Source organism: Tenrec ecaudatus, chromosome 13 (assembly GCF_050624435.1).
Source record: "Tenrec ecaudatus isolate mTenEca1 chromosome 13, mTenEca1.hap1, whole genome shotgun sequence".
NCBI lineage: Eukaryota > Metazoa > Chordata > Mammalia > Afrosoricida > Tenrecidae > Tenrec > Tenrec ecaudatus.
This window is the reverse complement of record NC_134542.1, coordinates 92,121,294-92,130,183: the sequence shown is the minus strand read 5'-3', so window position 1 is coordinate 92,130,183 and position 8,890 is coordinate 92,121,294. Positions and strand designations below refer to the sequence as shown.

The window sequence follows — 8,890 nt, the reverse complement described above, 5'->3', positions numbered from 1 at the left end:
AAGGAGTTTAAGAGGGAAGAGAATGTTTTGAGACCTGACTTTGGTAGCAATGCTACAAGGCCATTTGGTGCGATTGAACTATGCTCCAAATAAAATGATTTGGGGGAAAATTATGATAAATAAAGGGAGTTCCTCCTAGTGGTAGCCAGGCACCATCTACTTCTTCTGTCTCCTAAGAGGCGGTGATGCACTCGGGCCATTGGTCATGTGGACTCAAGGCTTCCTTGACTGTTTGCGATTCTTCACTCTCTGTGTGAGTCTGGGTAACTTAGAGAAACAAATCCACAGAAACTCATATAAATAAGAGAGCGTTTCGGGAGCTGAGCGCCGAGACCCGGAGCTAAACCCGAGAGATTGAAAATATGCAGACCACCGGGGCACTACTCATTCCTCCAGCTCTGGTCCGCTGCTGTGCCAGGGGTCTCATCAGGCCTGTGTCTGCCTCCTTCCTGAATAGGCCGGAGATCCCATCTAAACAGCCTTCCTACAGCAGCTTCCCGCTCCAGGTGGCCAGGCGGGAGTTCCAGACCAACGTGGTCTCCCGGGATATTGACACCGCGGCCAAGTTTATCGGTGCTGGGGTGGCCACAGTCGGCGTGGCCGGTTCGGGGGCTGGCATTGGGACCGTGTTCGGCAGCTTGATCATTGGCTATGCCAGGAACCCATCTCTCAAGCAGCAACTCTTCTCCTACGCCATCCTAGGCTTTGCCCTGTCTGAGGCTATGGGGCTCTTCTGTTTGATGGTCGCCTTCCTCATCCTGTTTGCCATGTGAGGCTCCGTGGGCTGCACCGACCTGTCCCTGCTGCTTCAACTCCAGGCCATGCCCCCGTGCTGGAGTGCGCTAAGCTTTACCATTAAACACGACGTTTCTCTAAAAAAAAAAAGAGAGAGAGAGCGTTTCATATAAAGGCTAAGTGCACATCAAGAAAACATCCCAACCCAGTGCTACCCAAGCCCACAAGTCCAACATTAGCTCATATATCAGACACCAATCCACAAAGTCCTCCTCCATCTCACAAAACACACGCAATGATGCTGGCTGCAGGAGGAACACTGAATCAGTGAGCATGTAAGCATCTCAGTGCTGGCAGGGGTTTCTACAGAGCTGCTCCAGCACCCAGGGCTGCATCGGGGTAGGTCCATGTGGCTTCTTCTCAGGGATGTCTTGCAGAAGTGAGCCTTGCCAGCTGAAGCAGGGAACTGGCTAAGGCAGCTGCACCCTGGTCCGACCATCAGAAAGCAATAGACCCGAGAACTTGAAAGGCGAGTATCACTGAGCCATTTATCCCTCCGCCCTTCAATTAACCTCCCATGTGTTTATCAGCCAAGTTGGCACAATCAACTTTGACTAACTCTCTCTCCTTGGCTTCAGACGGAGAGAGACCACAGTTGAATGCTAGCTGGCCACGGATTTTTGTTCTTTAAAGTTCTTTTCCATAGATTAGCATTTTACGTCTATCGAGTCTTCATATAGACCAGTGGAGAAACAGACATGGGATGGTCAGCCGGCATCAAATGCATGTGCCGTGTTTGCATCTGCATCCTTCTGCTGGTGTTCACTCAGACCCTGGCAGCTTACATTTCAGCAGAACTGTGGGCTGTGAGCACGATATGCTCTCTCCGATTCTCCATCTTCAACTTGCAGGCCCTTCCCTCCACTGAGCTTGTGCCTCTGCTGTGGAGGCACTATCGTGCACCACCTATAACTCTATGACCATGCGCCAAGCTGCTGGGAGAGCTGGCTGTTAATAGCTCACAGATGCTCCCTCCTCTAGCAGAATGGCATCTCCTTAGCAGAGAGGAACATCCCACAGCCAAGGACTGTCTGACAGGCACAAAAGGCCACTTCCATGCCTCCAGATGGGTTTGATCCTGGGCACCATTTGGGCTCCAGGGTTTCCTCACCAATGAAGCCAGTCTCCTGCAGCAAGCCCACATCTGCGTTTAGCTTCTCCCCCAGCCCCACCCACCAGTCATTGCCCACTTCAGCCACAACAAAAAAAATCACTTCTTTAAGAATTTAGTCTCTATTGCTTCTCGGCCTTTTAGCTAAGATCAAGTGTAGTATCTGTTCTTATCAGTTTAATATCTGATACGTCCTAAAAGAAAAGAATTTAGTCTTGAGTGGCAATGATGAAACTTACAACTTTCCTCTAGTTCTTAAATGCCTCCTCCCCCCACCCCACTATCATAATCCTAATTCTACCTTACAAATCTGGCTAGACTAGAGCATGTACACTGGTACAGATAGGAACTGGAAACACAGGGAATCCAGGGCGGATTATCCCTTTAGTACCAGTGGTGAGAGTGGTGATACCAGGAGGGTGCAGGGAAGGTGGGGTAGAGAAGGGGAACCAATTACAGGGATCTACATATAACCTCCTCCCTGGGGGACGGACAACAGAACAGTGGGTAAAGGGAGATGTTGGACAGTGTAAGATGTGACAAAATAATAATTTATAAATTTTCAAGGGTTCATGAGGGTGGGGGTGACAGGGTGGGAGGGGGAAAATGAGGAGCTGATATTAAGAGCTCAAGTAGAAAGCAAATGTTTTGAGAATGATGAGGGGAACAAATGTACAAAAGTGCTTGACACAATGGATGGATGGATGGATGGATTGTGATAAGAATTGTATGAGCCCCCAATAAAATGATTTAAAAAGTCCAACATAAGATATGACTGCCAATCCACCTCATAAATGTCTATGCATCCTATAACAATGTTCCCCAGAGAAAATGCTGCTTCTTCCCCGGAGAGGATTAGACTGGGGGTCCAGACAGTGTGGTCCTCACACAGGAGACCACTGGCTGGCAGCTAAGGAGGGCTCTCGACAAAGTTGTTCTTTAAGAGGGTTGTCCTACCAGCCTTCATTCCTAGGTTGAGTTGCGGCCATAATTAAAGACACACGATGCTCGCTCCTTACCTGCCCTCCTCCCGTTTCTAAAGCCTGAAAATAAAGGGAGGGGAGTCTTTGAGCTACACAGAGCGTTTCAAGGACAGGATGCTATGTACATAGAAGGGACTGAAACCCAGGCTTGCACCCGCCGCACACTTGTGGCTACGCTGGGTCTCTGGTGGAGACCACTGTGTCAATTGTCGAGCCATCTCATTGCAGGTCCTCCTCTTTTCCGCGAACCGTCTGCTTCACCAAGAATGAGGTCCTTGTCCACGTCCGGTCCCCTCCTGATAAAGTGTTCAAAACACACGAGACAGAGTCGCGTCGCTCTCCCTTCTGAGGAGTGTTCTGGCGGGGCTTCTTTGAAGATAGATTTGCTTGTTCTTCTGGCAGCCCAGGGTAGATTCAATAGTCTTTGCCAATAGCCCAATTCAAATACATCAATCCTCCTTCAGCCTTTCTTCTTTGTTGTTCAACTTTCAATGCATAGGAGGCCGTTGAAAAATGCCAAGGCGTGGGTCTGGCACAGCTTAGCCCTCGAGGTGGCAGCTGAGCTTGTTAAGCCTGGTCATTTGCAGATTTGTCCTGTGTAATGGGTCATCTTATTTCTTGACTGCTGCGTTCATGGGTGTCGATTGTGCATACAGGTAAAGTGAAATCCTTGTGAACGTCAATATTTTCCACGGCAACGTCTTAACAAGAAACATACAAATAACCCAGTCAAAAAATGGGCACAAGATATGAGTAGACAATTTACCAAAGATGACATCCAGGTGGCCAACAACCATAGGAAGAAATGTTTGCATTCATTAGCAATAAGAGAAATACAAACTAAAACAATATTGAGATACCGCCTCATATCGACCCTTTTAGCAAAAGTCAATAGAGGAAATAATAAATGTTGGAGAGATTGCAGAGTGATTGACGAGTTCTTACACCGCCGGTGCCACGGTAGACTTGTACAACCACTGTGGTACTTCCTTCAGCAAGTGCAAATGTAAGTACTTTATGATGCAGCTGTCTCTCTGCTGGGTACACGCCACAAGAAACAACGAAGACAGCATGAACAGACACATGCACACCTCTGTTTATTGCAGCAATTTCCCTAACAGCAAAACCATGGAAACAACCAAAAACTCTGATGCTAGAGGAATGAATAAACCGCAATGGAATATTTTGCCTCAATAGACAATGATGGCAACTCTTAAAAAAAAAAAAAAGACCCTGAAGGCCTGAACAAAACTAGAGAACGTTATGTTTAACGGACTTCGACAATCATAAAGAGAAACCTTTAATAACATCATTATCATTAGGAAAAACCAAGAAAAAGAAATGTTTTTTACATCAAAAGATAAGGCTTTGAAGGCTCTAAGGAGACTCGGGGTGGGGGTGGGAACAGACAGTGATAGGGATAGGAAACTCTGGAGGGAGGGAGGAGGGGAAGGGGTAAACAAAAGAAAGAGCTACATTTATGCGGGGTCAGTTAATGGTATATTATTACCGATTTCGTTTGTTGAGATGGGCTGTATAAAACTCGATAGAATAGATTTCTTTAAAATCCAAAATAAGTGATTAAAAAAATCCCTAAAAACCTAAAAAAAAAAAATAATAAAACCACAGTGAAAGCCCACCACCTTAAAAACAAGCAAACAAAACATGCAGATTCCTTACGCGTCCTACCTAAGTATTGGTCGAAGTGGCTGAAAAAGGAGGAAAAGTAAATCTTCAGTGCCCTTGGAATGTTTAGTGGCACACAGGGTCATTCCAAACAGATGGGGAAATTCATTAATCATGATGTTCCTTATTGATTGTGAGGATTGGTATATTTTTAAATAATTTTATTGGGGGCTCCTATAATTCTTATCACAATCCATCCATCCATCCATCCATCCATTGTGTCAAGCACATTTGTACATTTGTTGCCATCATCATTCTCAAAACATTTGCTTTCTACTTGAGCCCTTAATATCAGTTCCTCATTTTCCCCCTCTCTCCCTACTCCCTTCATGAACCCTTAATAATTCATAAATTATTATTATTTTGTCATATCTTACACTGTCTGATGTCTCCCTTCACCTACTTTTCTCTTATCCATCTCCCACAGAGGAGGCTATACCTAGATCCTTGTAATCATTTTCTCCTTTCTATCCCACCTTCTTTCCACCCTCCATGTATTGCCACTCACACCACTAATCCTGAAGGGTCATCTGTCCTGGATTCCCTGTGTTTTCAGTTCCTATCTGTACCAGTGTATATCCACTGGTCTAGCCGAATTTGTAAGGTAGAATTGAGATAATGATAGTGGTAGTGGGGAGTGGGGAGTAAGCATTTAAGAACTAGAGGAAAGTTGTATGTTTCGTTGTTGCTACCCTGCAACCGGACTAGCTTGTCTCTTCGCTGTGGTCAGTAAGGGGATGTCCAGTTGCCTACAGATGGACTTTGGGTCTCCCCTCTGCACTCACCCTCAGTTACTATGAGATGACTTTTACTTCTTTGATGCCTGATACCTAATCCCTTCGACACCTCGTGGTCACACAGGCCGGTGTGCTTCCTCCACGTGGGCTTTGTTGCTTCTGAGCTAGATGGCCGCTTGTTTACCTTCAAACCTTTAAGACCCCAGACACTGTATCTTTTGATAGCTGGGCACCATCAGCTTTCTTCACCACATTTGCTTATGCACCTATTTGTCTTCAGTGATCATATCGGGAAGGTGTGCTTCTTCTATGTGGGCTTTGATGCTTCTAAACTAGATGGCTGCTTGTTAACCTGAAAGTCTTTAAGACCCCAGATGCTGTATCTTTTGATAGCTGGGCACTATCAACTTTCTTCACCACATTTGCTTATGCACACATTTGTCTTTAACGATCGTGCCAGGAAGTTGGGCATCATGGAATGCCAATTTAGTAGAACAAAGTGTTCTTGCATTGAGTAAGTACTTGAGTGGAGGTCCAATGTCCATCTGCTGCCTTAATATTAAACCTATAAATATATGCATGTAGATCTATTTCCCCACCATCCTATATAAATATAATTACATATGTACATGCCTGTATTTTGATCTCTATAAATACCTTTTGTCTCCTAGTTCTTTCCTCTATTTCCTTTTACTATCATGCTTAGCCTTCATTTGGGTTTCAGTAATTGCTCTCAGTTACATTGCCCTTACCAGGTCTCTCACACCCTCCTTGTCTCTAAATTTGGATCACTTGTTGCTCCTTTGTCCCTTGTTGGTCACACCACCTGAGGAATGGTATTTCTGTTGAGGTGGAATTCATACTGATGAAGACTGAAGTCTATGCTTGTCATCAGTAAGGACTTCACGCCACTTCATTCTCAGCAAGAAAAGTTGTATCACCTGTATCCCACCAGTTGTTAAAGAATCTTCTTCCAATCCTGGTACAGCATTGTGCTTCACATAGCTCAGCTCTTTGACTGTTTAGGCAGCATGCAGTTTGGATAAGTGTGGGGAAAGGACACAACCCGACACATTTTCCTTGATTTTAAACTATTTGGTAGCCCCCTTTTCCTGCTCCCACGACACCTCTTGATCTGTGTACAGTTTCTGCATGAGCACGAGGAAGCGTTTGGCAATTCTCGTTCTTTGCAGGGTTATTCGTAAGTTATGATGATCCACATAGCTGAGGGCCTATGCGCCGTCAGCACAGCCCCGATCCTTCCAGTGCCAGCAGCGACACCCCTCATTTCATGCCCTCTTGTGAATTTGGCTTGAATTTCTGGCATTCCCAGTCTGGCAGCTGAAGCCATTTAAAAATGATCTTTTGCAAAATTTAACCCGTGTGACATGATATTCATTATATATTCAATAATTTCCACACCCTGTTGCATCCCTTCTCTTTGGGATGGGGACAGATTTGGCAGTGGTGTGACTAGGGAGGTTTGGGGGGGCGGGTATTTACCGAACTAAGTGACACCGTCAGAGCAGGTGACACCAAATGATGGCTTCTCATGTGTCTGTGCAACATGTCAACAGAAATTTATTGTTTTTATAGCTAGCTATATAAAACAAAAACATTTTTGATATGTTCAGCTCACGTACGTTTATATACCCTCAAGGCTAAAACTCTATGCTAATTTGCTTTGTGAACCTTCTAATGAGCTCTGGTCCGAGGCGTCATTATTACCCAGGTGCAAGGATGCTTCAGGCCATGTGGCTTCATCTCTGTGCGTTACAAGCAGGTGCCAGTGGTCCCTTTGCTGCTGGTGTTTTCACGGCCACCACCGACTTTGTCAGCTTGCTGGTGTTTCAGATACGCTCTGGTAGTCATTCGCATTTGTCTGTTTTAGTAAGTGAAGGTCTTACCAAAGGAAAAGAAGGAGAAAAAGGCTTTTGCTCAGCTATCAATAATGTTATAATTCAATGTAGAAAGATTTTACCAATTTGTTGTTAATATTCAGGTATGTAATCTATTACATCTTATATTAAGCTGTTTACAACTATATTGATCACATATTATTTGATGATTAAAATTACTCCGTGTTTGACAGAATTGTACTTTAGGATAGATACTGAAATGTTCTTTGTGACGATGGGTGTGATGTCAGTCCTCTTTACGTGGCCATTCCATCTGACCTTCTGATTCAGAGTGTCCAACACCAGTCCATTTTAGTTCACGGATGCCTAAGATATTGATAGTCAAGTATTCCATTTCAGTTCTGACGGCTTCCAAATTTCCTAGATTCAGACATCATTCATTCCCAGCATAGGCAACCATATGACCACATAATCTAATTCCCAATTATAAATGGATGCTTACGGATGTTTTCCCTCATTTTGAGTCCTACCACATCAGCAGACGAAGACCTAAAAACTTTATTCCATTTATATCATGAAGGTCAACTCTACATTGAAGGACCATCTCTTCCCAGTTGTATTTTGAATGTCTTCCAACCTGACCGCTCATCTTCTGACACAACATCAGGCAAGGTTCCGCTGTTATTGCTATGGTTTTCACTGGCCAATGTTTCTGGAGAGTCATTTGCCTGGTATCTCTTAGGCTGGGAACTCCACTGCACCCTGTCTACCATAAGTGACTCTGCTGGTATTGAAATCCCAGTGTCATTTCTCAGAATCATGTCACTACTCTGGTTATTACCATAGTGCAAACTGACAGGTGAGTGGTCTTTGCTCCTCCCTTAGATGGGAAACTTTGGAATAGTAACAAGCCTATCTTTGTGGCTCCCAAGAATGCATTCCCTTTTTTTACATAAGAAGATATGTTGGAACATTGGCTAGGACCCAGTCTTGTGATCAATTTTATTAGCGACTATTTTCTTTCTTGTCCTGTGGGAAGTTTGACACACATAACGATAAGCCTCAAATGTCAGGGATTAAAGGAATCCAACGGACCGGAGCTATTATTTATTTGAATCTCTATTTACAAGGGTCATCTGTTTGGCTCTGCTGGACAGTGAAGTCAAAGGCACAGGATTGGAAACTTTAGCTTGGTCACAGGATTCATAGTGTATCAGTGGTTCCTCTCACTGTACTTAGAACATTTTGTTCGTTTGGTTATTCTCCAACATAAAGACCTCCTGTGCTTCCCACTGCCAGTTGAATGCCACCCAGACACTGTGACCTGTTGTACAAGGCTCTGAAGAACTTGGCAACGAACCTGCCTTTCCAATCTTGGCCCCCTGGGACATGCGTGCAGTTATGCAATTCTTGTCCGAGGAAGACCCAACGCCTCTGCGCTCCATCAGGATGTGTGCACCTGTACACTTCGCAGGATGTTGCTGTGTATGCTATCCCCACCTCTCCACAAAGAAGTGCCCTCCTGCCAGTAATCCTTCTAGAGAACTCTGCCTTTGCTGACCTCATAGCCATTCTTTGTTTGTTTTTCCCCCTGACAAGGTAACATCACTTCTCCCACTTCCACCCCCACCTCCCCTTTTCCCCTAACTTTTCCTGCCACCTGAAGTTTGTCCTTGGACAAACGCTGCCCTTCTGATCTCAAATGATTGACCATCTAAG

General features: G+C 44.8%; 2 pseudogenes; both read left to right on the top strand.

The window, feature by feature from the left end:
- Positions 1-321: 321 nt before the first annotated feature.
- LOC142424206 (ATP synthase F(0) complex subunit C1, mitochondrial pseudogene) lies at positions 322-860 on the top strand (annotated as a pseudogene).
- Positions 861-2,030: 1,170 nt separating this feature from the next.
- On the top strand, positions 2,031-2,145 carry LOC142425035 (U2 spliceosomal RNA; annotated as a pseudogene).
- The last annotated feature ends 6,745 nt before the right edge of the window (positions 2,146-8,890 follow it).